Source organism: Emys orbicularis, chromosome 6, assembly GCF_028017835.1.
Source record: "Emys orbicularis isolate rEmyOrb1 chromosome 6, rEmyOrb1.hap1, whole genome shotgun sequence".
In the NCBI taxonomy this organism is placed as follows: domain Eukaryota; kingdom Metazoa; phylum Chordata; order Testudines; family Emydidae; genus Emys; species Emys orbicularis.
Genome location: NC_088688.1, coordinates 73,869,516 through 73,886,376, shown reverse-complemented (window position 1 = coordinate 73,886,376; position 16,861 = coordinate 73,869,516).

The window sequence follows — 16,861 nt, the reverse complement described above, 5'->3', positions numbered from 1 at the left end:
TAGTGCTTCCATACTGTGGATCAAGGACTTGAAATGTGCTAGGGGTAAGGTTCCTTGGTGACTGGGATCTCTCTCTTTTTTTTTCCCCTTTCCCTGTGGAAAATCCACCCAAATTTAGCCAAATTATGAGCTTTTGTAAACCTCAGTTCACACATGCTCAATAGACACTTGTTAGAGTTTGGCAGATAATTTTTCCAAAGACACCATTTGCACTGAGGATGCTCCAGCCAGGGGCTGAAGAGGACTTTCTCCTGGAAACTGAAAAGGTTTCTCCTCGAAGCCAGGTGGTGCTGGGCTGAGGAACCGAGAGGAGAAAGACTATTCTCACTAATCCTTCTGCTGGTGCCAAGGCAGTGGAGAAGAGAAGGCAAAAACAGCCTGTCTGAAATGCAGAGGGATTAGGAGCAGGGCCTGGGAGAGTGGTAAAGGATGAGGTTTGGAAAAGGGTTTTGGTGTAGGAGGGAGACTAGGACAAGGGATTGAGAGTGGGAGTAAGAGATGAGGACTGGTATAAAGGGATCTGGGGCAATGTGGGACTGGGATAAGGAGCCAGGGGGTCCAGTGACAGAATGATCTGTAACCATTAGAGAACACTTCCCGCAGAACCTGGAATGAAATCCCAAATTCCTGAGTCTCACCATCCCTTTATTATCAGCAACTAGCTGTGAAATCCACTGGCAAAGTATGTGCCTCATCTTTCTCTAGTGACTGGCCACACAGAGGATGGCAACCTACCATTGCTAACAATTGCTCTGTTAGCTCAAATAGCAGAGCTCTGTGTTTGGCTCTAGATTCAAACCTTACTAATTAATCATGTACGAGTCAAGGAGTTTTTATGTGATAGAATTTTTCTTTTTTGTTTGCTTTTTTAAAAATCTAGGATATTACACAAAAAACTGAATGAGGCAGGGTTGCTTTAGAGAAAAAATAGCATATGATCATGTAATTAAAGACTGTGTCATAATGCATATGCACAACAGGGGCAAATTATGGTTGCACAAGCAACCTTAATTCTGGCATTTCCTAACTTTCAGGGGCTTGACTTTACAGCTTTATCATGCTCTCTGCTCAATTTTTATGCCCAGTTATATACATATATTTGTAACCTTCAAACCCAACATATTACTATTAAACATATACTTTCCTTATCCCTTTTATTCCCACAGGGTCAATTGAATGGGAATGTCTACTTTTCTACATTATGCCTTGGGGAAACAACATATAATGAATGAACAGATTTTGTTTTCAGAGTTCAATCATTCACAAAATTAAAAGCAGAGTATTGCCTTATGCTTTGAGGTATTTCAGTTGTTTCACATTGCTTCAAGTTGGAACTTTTTTTTCTTTTTTGTTATTTTTACAAATCTGCCTGCTGCTAAAACTTTGAAGCAATTCCCAGCTTGTGGTAGAGGAACTGAGATCTGACCATATGCTATAAAAGAGAAATTCTTTCACATTTGGATCTTCAGGAGGGTTTGTAGCTCCTTGAGCCCCATAACCTCACAAATGAATTCCTTTTGGCTGCAGTGACATCTGTTGGTGAGGGGAGAGCTGATTAACTGCAGGCTTGGCTTCAGTGATGGAAATTAGCCCACAAGCTGCTTCTACATACAGCAGATGTTTCCTTTCTCTCCCCACCATTATATTTCTGTACTAGTGGAAACATTGGGATGAGTTAATATAGTCCTTGCTCACACAAATAAATTAAATGCTTTAATCTGGAAATCTACCATTGCCACCCATTAAATTGCCTACCTGACCACAGAGCCAGGTCCATTAATCACGAATATCCATAAGCATGGTGATACTTCCTTCTGATATAACACAAACAATCATCTGTACAATAAAAACTTCCCCCCTCCCCCGAAACAAATATCTTCGTTGTCGTCTTTCCTGGCTGTAGATCTCTGTAATGTGTCAATGGTGAAGATTCATGAAAAAAGATGCTTTCTTCTAACACTGGAGCCTTATTACAATAAGGAAAATAATATTCTTAAAGCTATACACGTTGTCTCTGTTCCTTGCTGAGTGTCTTCCATAGATTCCTCTTGCCTGGCTTCCAGTCAGAGTTAAAGAAATAGAACACCTATCATCACTCCCTCCAGTCCATATGTATCTACTAGAGATGGTTAAAATATATATATATAAAAAGTCCCACAAGAAATTTTAAACTAATATAGCTTCATTTAAAATTTCAGTTTTCCACTGGAAGTTTTAATGTGAAAAAATGCAAATATTTTTGTTTAGCTGTAAAATGACATTTTGTTTCCGTTTTGAAACCAGAAATTATTGATTTTCCACTTTTGAATTTTTGAGTCTCTCTTTTTATTGGGGTGGCAGGGTGGGGGAAAAAATTACAAAAGGAGCAAAAGGGGGCTGGAACTCTGAAAATCCACAAACTGAAAATAGAGAGGAATTTTTTAAAAAGTGGTGTGTCATAACCCCACCTTTAGAAAGATAGGCTCTGATCTGCAAAGATTTAAGCATATGTTTAACTTTAAGTAGGTAATAATTCTCACATGGGACATTGTAAGGAAGGGCTAAGGTGCATAACATATCACTAGATAAGTCAAGGTGTAAGCAGAAGTTCTCAGTGGAACTACTCATATGCTTAAAGTTAAGCATGTGTATGAGTCTCTAGCATTAGGGATTTACTTATTTTTCATTTGAAGCAACACTGCGCTCCTTATAGTTATGCATTCTAAACACCAACATTAATAAAATATTTTTCTACTTATTGCTTATTTTTTTAGGCAGAGTGCATTAAATATGTCAGTGCACAGAAAAAAATCTTCATAATTGTACTTTTGTTTCTAATAAGTGCCATCTTACATGTAAAGTTCTCCATAATTCCAATTAATAGTCTTGAGTAAAACTCTGCAACCTATTATTTGTTTAGAAACATCTTGTCAGTTCAAATCCCCTTTATGAAAGGGAAATGCATTTTTCATCACTGATATGTGTTCAGCAGGAATGAGGAAGGGGAATGTTGTACGTGAAAGTATATTATGGAAAGATATTATAGGGGGTTATCTATTTTTATGTAAACAAATTCCAGTAGCACATTGTCCTATATAATCAAAATAGTAAAGTCCTGTCACCATCATCAACAAAATCAGGTAGTAGCAGGAAAAAATCAGGAATATGTTACAAGTCTGGTTAAAATTTCACCTTTGTACCTCATTCTTTAACATATCTGGGTCAAAACTCAGTAAGGACAAAGGAATGTAGCTCTACTGATTTCTGTGGAGTTATGTGTCCATTTGCACTGGGTTAGGATCTGATCATACACTTTATATTCTTTTCCCTAACATTTTAGTTAACATGAGGGAGAATTTCTTGGTTCTGTACTGACACAATAAAATGGAGTAATTCATACAATATGTTAGGGAGATTCATAGATTCTAGGACTAGAAGGGACCTCGAGAGGTCATCGAGTCCAGTCCCCTGCCCGCATGGCAGGACCAAACACATAGTTAATGTGTTTGTGTTCTTCTGCCCTCTTCTGAATAGAATCACAATAGCTGTTCTGTTTGCCATAGTCCACATAATTACTAGTCCCTTTTTTACTACAGTAACTCCTCACTTAACGTTGTAGTTATGTTCCTGAAAAATGCAACTTTAAGTGAAACGATGTTAAACGAATCCAATTTTCCCATAAGATTTAATGTAAATGCAGGGGGTTAGGTTCCAAGGAAATTTTTGGGGGGCAAACAAAAGGCATTATATACTGTACAGTACCGTACTGTGGTGGGGTGGTGGGGAGGTGCCCCAGCTTACCCCTGGGGCTCAGGGCTGGGGGTGCAGGGTCTGGGAGGGAGTTAGGGTACAAGAGGGTGCTCAGGGTAGAGGTGCGGGAGGAGGCTCAGGGCTGGGGCAGGCAGGAGGTGCAGAGCACTTACCTGGGGCAGTTCCTGTTTGGTGCAGGGGGTGTTCAGGTGGCTCTGTGCAGCGCAGCACCACACCACCCCCATGGCCGCAATTCTGGGAGCCATGATTCTGGGAGCTGCCCCCGCCCCGCAGGCAGGGCCACCCGGAACGCAGGGGCTACAGGGCCCTGAGCTAAGGGGTCCTGGGGCCCTGGCCTGCAGCTCTAAAGCCCCTTTCAGAATATGGCCCTGCAAGCACGGGCTGGAGGACTCAGGAGGAGCAGGGGCAGCTGCGCAGCCAGCGGCCGGAGAGAACCTGCACTTTCCCCTTCAAAGCGCCACTTCTCTCCGTACGACTTTGAAGGGGAAAGCACTGCTTCTTTCTGGCCGGCCCCCTTAGCCCAGGGCCCTGCAGCCCCTAAAGCCCCTGCGTTCTGGGTGGCCCTGCCTGCCGGGGGGAGCGGCAGTTTCCCCGCTCGCTCACGCACTCGCTCCCTCCCTCCCAGAAAGTCCTAAGCGCCGCCAAACAGGCGGGGGAAGCACTGGGAGGGAAGGAGGGAGGGAGGAAGGGAGGTGGAGGAGGTGGAGAAGAGGAACTTGTGCAATGCTCCCTTGTAAAGTAAGCCAAACGACATTATAAGGGAGCATTGCGCAACTTTAAACGAGTATGTTCCCTAATGGAGCAGCGACGTAACTTCGAAACAACGTTAAGCAGGAGGTCATTAAGTGAGGAGTTACTGTACTAGCTAACTTTAGATCAAGTAGTAAGGATCTAGTTGCTAGCTCCTAGTATCTCTAATGAGCTGCCCATAATATAAGTGAGGCGCTGCATTCTCCACTAGCTTCAGTTTCTGGGTGGTCTCATGTGTAGACCCACACAGAGCAGATTACACTAGTCTAGTCTTGCATAAACAAAGGCATAAATAAGTGCAGCAAAGGCCATATCAGACAGAAATGGTTGTTTTTCTTTTGCCATATGCTTATGATCATCTCATAGCCACAGATGCTACCTGCGCATCTAGGATCAGCAGAGGTATTTATAAGACTCCTAAATTATGAAACTTCATTACAAATGGTAGCCATACTTCCTCAATCAGGAGTCTAGATAAAACCTTCACCAAGTCATCCAGATTATTCCCTCCCAACCTATCATCATACTTCCTCCTTGTCTGGTTTGAGCCTCAGCCAGCTGGCCCTTATTCAAGTCAGTTTCATGTAAGCACTTGCAGCAGCAGCAATGATGATGGCATAGAACTAAGTATCATCAGTATACTGAAGACATCACAGCCCAGGTTGCCTTCCAGCACATCTCCTTAAGACCTTCACATACATGTTGAACAGAAGCGGTAGCAAGATGCAACAATGTAGGAACCCACATAAGAGAGATTCTGTGAAGAGTAAGAATTGCCCAAATATACCCCGTGGAATCCTCTCCATTAAAATGAGCCGTGTTACTCAGAAATGACTCCCTCCATCCACCTCAGCTGAGATGTACAGATGTCTCAACAACACCTTATGGTCAAAAATATTAAATGTAGCCAATGCATGTACATAAACTGAGCATACATAATTGTAAAAATAATCAAGTGTTTTAAGTGCCTATTTTAACGGGGATACTGGCATCATTCAATTTCTTTCAGCAGCCATATTTTCAAGGTAAATTGCATAAACGTGTGAACACAGTGAAATAAAAAAAGATAGAAGACTCCCTAGAAATTCTACCATCAATATATATCATTATGTAATGCCCTCAGCCACAACCTTTTTGAACATATATTTGCATCATGATACTACAAATTATTCTTCATTTTTTAAATTTGATTAACGTATACAGGAAAGCAAAGCGCAGATGCAACTTTTGATTTTAAGGAAAACACTTTTTAAAAAAACAAATAAAAAGCCTCAGTTTAAAAAGCATATTGACTGTGCCAAAAGGGGTTCAAGAGACTTTTTTCTTAAATTCAGCCAGAATTAGAACCCAAGATTCTTGTGGCTCCCAAACCATTTTTCTGAAAAATAAGGTAAAATTTTCTAAAGTGTCTAAATGATTTAGGAGCTGATGTCCAATTTTTGAAATGACACAGCCAAATTTTCAAACATATTCAGGTGTGTGAAGATGTAGCTAGTGCTGAGTGGGGTTTTCAAAAGGACTTAAGCAGATTAGGTACCTAACTCTCATTGAAATCGTTGCCTCTCTCCCCATGTCTCCTGCCACATCTGCTGTTAGCCAGGGCACTTGGCACAGATCCCTCTCATTATAAAAGAGTGGGAGCAGGTGGCGGGGGTTTCTCTGTGAGGGCTCGGAGACTCTGGAACTTGCATTCCCCTTTCACCCCACAGTCAGGAATAGCCCAAATTTGGTGACCTTCTGGGCATTCTGCAAAAGGCACCTTTTGACTGGATTTTGAAGAAGATATGAAATATGTACATGAGAATTTAATTAAGGTTAAAATGTTTAAATTAATTAACTTTTTAAAATAACTGTGTGTATTTACAGTTATTTAAAAATACAGTATAGCATTGTATATAATATTGTATTGATAGATCTCCTTCTAAGAATAGATAAGGACACAGTGCCTATGCTGAGTCTTTAAGATCTGTCACCAGCATTTCATACCATTGACTGTAGTGTCCCTACAGGGATGGATGGAGGTTCTTTGAAACGACTCAATTATTTTTAATATGATAGGACCTAGAGGATAATTATAGGTAGTTGCACATCTATCCCCAAGGCAGCTCTTGAACTCAGTATAATGGAGTTCTATGCTCGTGAGCAATGAGTCCATTTAGGGTGATGGTTAAAAAGAGATTTGGGATGTGCTGTTTTTGATATGCAGTTGATACCTAACTTTATGCTTCCATTTCATCTGACTTGGCCAATACAGTGGTGTAGGATTACCCAGTGCATGCTGGCAACCTAGATTTAGGTGAGGGATCGCCAGAAACTGACATAATATTGGTAGGTTAGGAATGAAGCCAGGAGAGGTGGCAAGAATTGTCAGCATCCTTGTTTGAGGAAGTGCCACTGCCAATTGTGACACAGGTTTGAAGGGGTCTTATTGCACCCAAAGCTGCTACTGGATGCTTAGATTACCAGTGGTAGTTAAAAGTAGGGCTGTCAAGCGATTAAAAAAAATAATTGCGATTAATTGTGCGATTAAAAAAAAATTATCGCAATTAATCACACTGTTAAACAATAATAGAATACCATTTATTTAAATATTTTTGGATGTTTTCTACATTTTCAAATATATTGATTTCAATTACAACACAGAATACAAAGCATACAGTGCTCGCTTTATATTTATTTTTGATTACAAATATTTGCACTGTAAATAACAAAAGAAATAGTATATTTCAATTAACCTAATACAAGTATTGTAGTGCAATCTCTTTATAATGAAAGTTGAACTTACAAATGTATAATTATGTACAAAAATAACATTCAAAAATAAAACAATGTAAAACTTTAGAACCTACAAGTCCGCTCAGTCCTACTTCAGCCAATCACTCAGAAAAACAAGTTTGGTTACAATTTGCAGGTGATAATGCTGCCCACGTCTTGTTTACAATGTCACCTGAAAGTGAGAACAGGCATTTGCATGGCACTGTTGTAGCCGGCATCACAAGATATTTACGTGCCAGATGAGCTAAAAATTCATATGTCCCTTCATACTTCAACCACCATTCCAGAATGCATGCGTCCATTCTGATGATGGGTTCTGCTCGATAACAATCCAAAGCAGAGTGGACCAATGCATGTTCATTTTCATCATCTGAATGATGAACCAGCGGAAGGTTGATTTTCTTTTTTGGTGGTTTGGGCTCTGTAGTTTCCGCATCTGAGTGTTGCTCTTTTAAGACATCTGAAAGCATTCTCCACCCCTCATCCCATTCAGATTTTGGAAGGCACTTCAGATTCTTAAACCTTGGATTGAGTGCTGTAGCTATCCTTAGAAATCTCACATTGGTACCTTCTTTGCATTTTGTCAAATCTGCTGTGAAAGTGTTCTTAAAACGAACATGTGCTGGGTCATCATCTGAGACTGCTATAACATTAAATATATGGCAGAATGCGGGTAAAACAGAACAGGAGACATACAATTCTCCCCCAAGGAGTTGTCACAAATTTAGTTAACGCATTTTTTTTTAACGAGCATTGTTAGCATGGAAACATGTCCTCTGGAATGGTGGCCGAAGCATGAAGGGGCATCTGAATGTTTAGCATATCTGGCATGTAAATACCTTGCAATGCTGGCTACAAAAGTGCCATGCAAACACCTATTCTCACTTTCAGGTGACATTGTAAATAAGCAGTCAGCAGTATCTCCCATAAATGTGAACAAACTTGTTTGTCTTAGCAATTGGTTGAACAAGAAGTAGGACTCAGTAGCCTTGCAGGCTCTAAAGTTGTACATAGTTTTGTTTTTGAGTGCAGTTATGTAACAAAAAAAATCTACATTTGTAAGTTATACTTTCACAATAAAGAGATTGCACTGTATGAGGTGAATTGAAAAATACTATTTATTTTATCATTTGTACAGTGCAAATATTTGTAATCAAAAATAATATAAAGTGAGCACTGTACACTTTGTATTCTGTGTTGTAATAGAAATCAATATATATGAAAATGTAAAAAAAATCCAAAAATATTAAATACATTCAATTGGTATTCTATTGTTTAACAGTTTGATTTATTGCGACTAATTTTTTTTAATCTCAGTTAAATTTTTTGAGTTAACTGCGATTAATTGACAGCCCTAGTTAAAAGTCTATTTACATCTATATTAGGCAAGACAAAATCCATTAGAAAGTTTTCAGACAATTAAAAAAATAAATACACCTAGCTTTTTTCAGAACTGTGTATTTTTATGAATTTTGTTGTTTGTTTTCTAAATTTTTTTGAAACTGGAAACAAAAAAAAGTCATTTTTCAGGTTATTTTTGTATTGTTTTTCAATTTTTTTACTATTTTCCCCTTCCTCCTTTCTTCGCTGGGGAAAAAGCAGGGGAAATAGGAAAATTTAAATTGTTTCAAACTGACACTTTTCCAAATTGAACATTTTCTCTCTCTATTATAGTTTTCATGAAAAAATGTCAATAAATAAAAAAAGATCCATTTAGAAACTTGTGGAATGAAAATGATTTTGAAATTTTTGAGATGTTTTGGGAATTGTTTATCCATTTTGCAATTAGCTCTATGTTTCTTCTGAACCTGGATCTCACTATACTTATCCATACATATGTATAGAGGTGAATGTGAAAGAGAGAAATGTTACAACCTGAATAAAATGGATGTGTGTGATATTTTGGTACATTTTCTCAATACTAACTCCTCTAGGTTGTCCTCGTGCTGCTATAAGGGGCAGAAGGGATATTGAATAATTATAGTTATATTTATAATTATACAGTTATATTTCCTTGTTAGCCTTGTTAGTTTAGTGAGGAGATATGGAAGACATATTTCACTTGCTTTATTTTCTAGACTTACTAGATGAGAGGTGTCTCTGTCTCTCTTTGGCATGTTGTAGTGTCCTGTTGACATTGTTATTTGGAAAATGCTTAACACAGACTTTGTAAGTATTGCAGTAACATAGTCAACTAAAATTACATTTAAAAACAGCAAATTTACTTCCTGTATTAACTCACTAAGCAACTAATAATTCAGCACCTCTGTTATAGAATGTTTTTAAAATACCATTTGTGTAATTTTCCTCTCACTATTTTTAATGTATTAGCTATTAACCTAAAATATATAATATAATTGTATACATATTTCTATATGTATTAGTGCTAAGCAGTGTAGAGGGGATCTAAAAGTTATTGTCCCAGCTAAGGGAGGATCCCAAGCCACAGGCATAGCAGAAGATAGCTGTAAGGGTGTCTTCCAAGGACCCCCTGGCATAAGGTTCATGCCAATGGAGGGAGCGGGACTACACCATACAGCACTGTAGACATTCTGGGCAGCATTGTGGCCCATAGAGGCACAGCACAAAATCTCACCTACAGTATTTTAAATTTTCCTGGTCAGGGAATGATATAGAAAAAGTCATACTAATTTCATTAAAATCTCACCAAAAAGCCTGAAAGATTTTCTTTTCTTTTCTGAGCAGATTGGGGGGGGGGGGGGGGGAGAGAGCGGGGAAGAAATAATTAATGTTTTAACAAGATATTATATAGTCTCAGATATTCAGTAAATCTCCCAACTACACTATAAAATCTATTGAGTTTAACATTAGTTTTTAAACTTGTTTGTGTGTGAACTGTATTCAAACACTCTGTCTAGGACCATACCATGATTTTGCTCAAATAGACATCTAAGATAGTGAATTTTTTTTTTTAACCTGGTTAATAACACACATATATATCCATTCACATTGACCAGGCCAAACTGGTTCAATCACAACTGCATTTAAAGAGCCATTGTTAAACTCTGTACTGGCGGTGTAGAATAGGTATCACATTACCTTTTAATTTCCATATATTTTTGATACTTGGCTGGAAATTGAAATTCATGTAGATTCCTGAAGTAACAAATGAATTAAGCAGTCTGCTCTGCAAATCTTTTTCTGCTCTTTTATAATCTTAGTTTTAAATTTTAGATCAAGACAGCAACGCTGAGGATAAGAACAATGTGTATCACCAGAGGGGAAAAATAATCAGAAAAAGGAATAAGATCAAGTAAGTGAAACCTCCTCTGTCTCTTCATCATGGGGCTGCTACTTTCTCTTCACATATAAGAGAATACTGTGTTTCTTGTAATATCTCACCTGGACTCATTCTACCAAAATTCAGTTTGCTTATTTCCAGGACACACTAGAGTCAATAACATGCCAGGATGTTTTACATTGTACACTACATTTCTGGCAGAAGAGAGATGGGGAACAGATAAAATTGCTCCTCAGAGTTTCCAGTTTTTTCTGGAGAATGCTTCTGAAAACAGAAGAGGCTCTTAAGCCTGACAAGACATTTAGTTTAAGCAATTTGCATCCTATATCCCCCTAAGAAAAGGTGGAAGACAGAAAAGCTCCAACAGATAATGTCACAGGCAAGGTTTGTTGATGATACTGAACTGGAAGACTCATTAACTAATAAAGGACAATATAAAATGTAATCTGATTCAGAATGACTGGAATCGTTTAAGTACCTGACTAATAGAGTGCAAATGGAGTTCACTGCAGATTCAAATATTAGTAAATTCTGGAGTAAAGAGCCACAAGATATGAGATAAATAGTAAGGCAGGGTAATAAACTGTCAAGAAAATAGATTTGAAAGAAATTTGGAGGAAAATGTTGTATTAAAAGTCATCAGATTGTCAGCTGCAATGAAGAAAGCAGTCAGAAATATTGCTAGAGGAATATACAGAAGGAGGAGATTTAAAGAAACACTATAAAGAGCAGTATACATCACTGTTCACCATAGATATAATAGTCTGGCATGATAGCAAGTCTCCTTAAGTTACTTTATAAGAAAAGATTAAGAAAGTTGAACCTATTCTCACTGGAGGAAAGGAGACTCATAATGACCTAATTTAGAGATTTTTAAATTGTAAAAGGGATTGATAAAATTGATCCACACAGTGCTGAACTGTTATAGCCTTACATTCAAGAAGTTTGCAATCAGCTCTCTGTGGAGAAACAAATCAATAGAATCTCTCCTACCTGCCAAACTCCTCTTTATGTCAAAGAGGTTCATTCTGAACAGCAGACTGTTTAAGTAACTTAATCAGTTCTTCGGGGTGGCTGTGCGCACATGGAACATGTACCTGTCACAGGGATGCGGAAGAAGGGGAAGGGACATAGCTTCAGTTGACAGAAGCAATTCTCTTTAAATCTGTAGTCTGAACATTTATCTTTAATGTAGTATATAAAATAGTAAACTAGTATGTTCCTAGGAAAAGTAAATGTAAAGCAATGGAGTTACCCAGGTGTTACTCTATTCACATCAGTGTAAGTGAGAGGAGAATTGGGTCCATAAGGACCTGGACCACTTTGTACAGTCATTTATTCCCATGCAAAATGAGTGTAAAATGCTTCCTGATCTGAATGGTTACACCAACTTCACCCTCTCTTTGCACTGGTGGAAATGATTATAGAAAGTGCAGGGTAAGAGAGAATCAGGGTCCTCAATCACAAGCACTGGATTTAGCTTTCAGCTGCAGAACTGTATTAGCTTTATAATTCTCCCCTCTCCCCACAGCTCCCCAATGACATGGAAAAATGCAAGTTTAAAATAGACTTTTAAATTTCGGGGGAAATTACTTAAATTGTATGACGTATATAATGTGCACTGACAATATTATGTCCTTGTCTCTTGAGAAAGAAAGTTAAAAAATTCCTGCAAATAATTCTTACCTTTTCTTAATTGGTATAATTTCTCTTCAAGATTACAACTAAGGGACTTCAGTTTCTTGGATTTTGATTAGAATGAAGTCATAAATTGTAAATGAACAAAGATTGTCCATACTCAACTGTTTTTTACAAATTGGAAACAAATTTCAATTTGCTCACCCTTTTCCTAGGTTGCCCAAGTTGGTATTGTTTGAAAATTGGTTGCAGTCTGTTAAGTAGTCCTGATGAAAAAGCAGAGAACTAGAACAGAGTGAAGACAAGACTAGCAGTTCAATGGGCCAAGTGCATCCACAATATGGTGAATAGAATCACACTTAGTATACGTTTGTCCCAGCCTGTCAGGATGGCAGGGCCGGCTCCAGGCACCAGCTTGGCAAGCAGGTGCTTGGGGCGGCTGCTCGGGAGAGGGGCAGCACGTCCAGCTATTTGGCAGCAATTCGGCGGACTGTCCCTCACTCCCGCTCGGAGCGAAGGACCTTCCGCTGAATTGCCATCGCGATCGCGGCTTTTTTTTTTTTTTTGGCTGCTTGGGGCGGCCAAAACCCTGGAGCCGGCCCTGCAGGATGGGCATGCACTATCTATATGATTGTAATAAAAAAAGATTAATCTTCTGAGGAGCAGGTAGTTGTTTACTACAGCCAAATAGATTAGTCTTTTACATCAAGAATTATTCCGAATCAGGGTTTCTATTTGTGGTTTGTTTGGTTTTCCATTTGGTTGTAGTGTCTTCTTTCTGAGCTGCATAATGGTCAATTACTCAAGAAGTGTTGAGGCTACTTTTGGATGGGTGATTGGAAGGAATATGGTGGTCAGGGCATTCCCAATTTCAGTCCTGAATGGATTCCTACATATAGCAATCTCCATTTACTGATCAGAATAAGCTATCCAGGTTAGATTGGGTAACACTTTTAATGCCAATCCATCTAATACAATTTCTAATTCAGGAAGCTTTCCAACACCAGTGCTAGCCATTGCTTTTCTCTGCAATGCAGTAGGTTGGGATGCACCAATTTTTATTGCTCTTCCTCTGGATGGATAGAAAATGGTGGGAAGCATTGAGGTTTCATCCATAAATATGCAGATAAAGCCTTTAAGTAGCATTGAATCACTGAATTATAAATCAACTCAGTTAAGAGTCAGAGAAATAAATACAAACCCCATCTAGAGCTTGCCAGCTCCTGAAACTTTGGCCTGAGCCTGTAGGGGGTCCTGCCATATGGACTACAACAATAATGACTACCAGAGGCTTCTGACATAATTTCACAGCAATCATTGAGCCAGGAGTGGCGACAGAATGGACTAGAAACCTTTGCTGATGCCAATAGGGAGGCTTCTGCAGAAGGTGATATGGACAAGCAGTTTGCTGGGCCAGTGCTGCTCAGCACCTCAATGAGAGGGGACAGCCTGACTCAGAGACAGAGACTAGGTTTAGTTTCAGGTTTGAGCTTTGGAGCTGTGAGAGAAGCAGAACAGCTCAGTGAATCTCTGGTTAAGTTCCCCTCCATCCCCACAGTGGGAGTCTTTGAACTGGTGGAGGACCTAGTGTATGGGTCAGGTAGTACCAGCCCTGCAGAGACCAGCATCCAGAAAAACAGAGCTACAACCTAACTCTGGCTACCAAGAGCCAGCTGGGACTCTGGACTAGGGAACCAGGAGAGGACCATGCTCCACCCAGGTACAAAGACACAGTAAAGTAACCCCTCTTGTTAAGCAGGCTAATGTTTGTAGCACTCATCTCTGGCTCATCCACAGAGTACTTTGTGCCTGGGAACATGACATAGAGGGAACTGGGGGTTGGGAAGAGTTGGGAGTGTTGGGAGGTGGGGAATTGGTTGATTTGTTAATGTTTAATATTTAACCTTGCCCTTCCCAAGATCCTATTTTCTAGCTCCCTTTGTTATATTGTTGATTTGGGATGCGTTATTTCTTTGCTGGGGCTTGTGCTGATGTATTTCATTGTTTTAGGTATACTGGATTTTATTCTCTTTGCCATCAGTGGTAGCATTATTCATTTTCTCAAGGGACAGCATCTCTTGTGTCCTAGGCAGAGTGGGAGGAGTGGTGGATGGCACCAGATGTCAGAAAAAAGGACCCAACCCAGGCAAGGCAAGGGGAGAAACCACTCTAAGTAGCAAGTACCAGGGAGAAAGCTTGAGCCACACTGCTGAGGAGGGTTGCCTTTTCCTGGGGCTACAAAATATCATTTAAAAAAGTTGCTCTCAACCTTCAAAACTGAGCTTAAACAGATTTACAGGTAACTGAGACACAGGTCTCGTGTCAGCCCTCTGCACAGGGGTGAATTTCACCTTGGTGCACCAGGCTTGCATCAATAAAATATATTTCCTAATACTTTGTATGTAATGAACTGGTAATTTTATGTGTGTTGATTATATTTCTACTTGTCTCAAACAGAAAGGTCAGTCAAGATGCACTATTTCATTACCTTTAGAAATACGTTGCTCAATATTCTGATACTTGTGGTGGAATAACATATGGAAAGCCTAGGGCTAAACCAACCTGATTACAGAATGAGCCCCACCTGAGAGGGATTTGGCAATTCCCCATAAAGAGCAGAAGATGGATGCAATAAAGAGGGAGAACCAGGCTTAAGTGATGATGAAGGGCAGCTGGGGAAAGAGCACAAGGAAGAAACTTCAGCGACTAAAGAAAAGCTCACCAGACAGTGGCCTGGGAGAGACCCTGGAGCCTAGAATAGATGGTTCCTCTACTGGTGCTAAGGAATGTGGCATACAAGGGTTATTGAACCCAGCAGGGTGTTGCTGGTTAAGCCTAGAAGACAGGCTGAGAAATAGCCCCAGTAAAGGAAAAGGATTTTGTTTGTGTTAATGATACTTTTTTTGGAGTTTTAAGTTTGGATAGCTGTGATCCTGGAAGAGGTGGACTTAAGTTGGTGAGCTGGCTGCAAGACTGAGTCACTGGAAGAAAAACTATCACATTGCTGGAGAGACTGTTGGCTCGGGGTGCTACAGAAACAAGAGCTGCTACACTACACCTGCCTATAAGGGGTTGTCTATCAGTGAGTGGATTTATTTACACAGGTTTGACTGAGTATAACTAGACTTGCCCTAAACATCTCTTCTCTCCTGTAAGGATATTTATAAAATTGTTCTGTGTTCAAAAAGACTTGCTAGGATTTAGCTGTCTGAATACTCACTACAGCTGTATCAAGTCAAAAAAAACCAGAACAAAATAGTTATAACATACTGTGTGATTATCAATTGAGATATTGTGTTACAGCCTTGGACTATGCTCAAGTTTAACATGAAAAGTGAAATTGTCCAAACTTTAAAAGACATAAAGTGGTATAAGGAAATCTGAACAATATCGTGGGTTTTTTGGATAGCTAAAGTTGAGGAGTTAAGGATAAGTGGCTCATGAGTAGTACCAACAGAGACCGCTTTGTGGTCTATGAAACTAACATTGACTTTCATTCACTATTCTTTATTTTAAAAAGTGTAATTCTTTCTACTGTCCTGCTCATATTCTATTCTTTTTGGGGGGGGGAAATGCAAATTTAAAACACTGTAGCATCTGAAGATCTGATACTTCTATAAATACACCATAATTATAACTGTTCTGAGCCTATTCCTATGATGCCTAGGCACTTTAAATATCACTTGATATAAAAGACAAGGGCTAGCAGTAGAACATTCTCTATGAGGAGCCCTCTGCTTTAGAACCAGCTTCCATGCTGGTTCTCAAATACCCAGTCATTTGACATGCTTCATAGCCTTTTTTTTTTTTTTTTATGTAGGCTTTTGAAGAGGGAGGTTTTTGACGAAAGTGAGGATTATGGTGGAGGGAAACCTCTTTCCTCTAGGTTAGGTTTTACTTTAATTTGTTTGGGATTAGTTACTGATTTGAACAACCAGTTATTGATTGTTTTGTGTTTTGTCCAAGGTAAATACACACACCTTTTTCTGTGTATTTGTTTGTATGACAGAAATAAATATACGAATCTAGACATGTTAAACATTGTAATATACCATCACAAGTGAGAATCTTCTGTTTTCTTTTTGGCTGATCAATGGCAATTTCTAATTCTTTAAAGGTCAATAGGCTGTTTACACTGACTGCGGACTGCCAGCTGCCTTTTTTGCAGCTAGATTTATAAGGACTAATTCTGGGCTTGCAGGTGTCTTGTTCAGAGGTGATAAGAAATATTTCTGCCTTTTGTCAAGACTAGTGGAGTTATTGCCCATAAACTGCCAGATGCATAGATTAAAGTTGCCAGATGGATCTGTGGTCTGCTGCTGTCACTCCATGTAATTTCATGGAGCTCAGCACTATCCTTTTTTCTTTAGCTTTCTCTTTCTGTCTAGCTATTTTTCTCACATCAAAATTACATGGGGTATTCATCTTCTATGCACTGGTTGTTAGAGGTCTGCTAGCTATAGTAACAACAAGAGGCAACTTTGAAAATGCAGAAATGCTGGGGCTAAAAGAGTGCAGGAATCTCTGTACTCCCTGCAGTTGTTAACTGCATACAATACTCCTTGCAGTATCAAGACACAGAAGAATGAGGTTAAGGTCAAAGCCTTAGCTCCACTGATTTCAATGACAATTCACACCAGCTCAGGATCTGCCCCACTAACTCTGAATTTTCTTGCCTGGCATGAG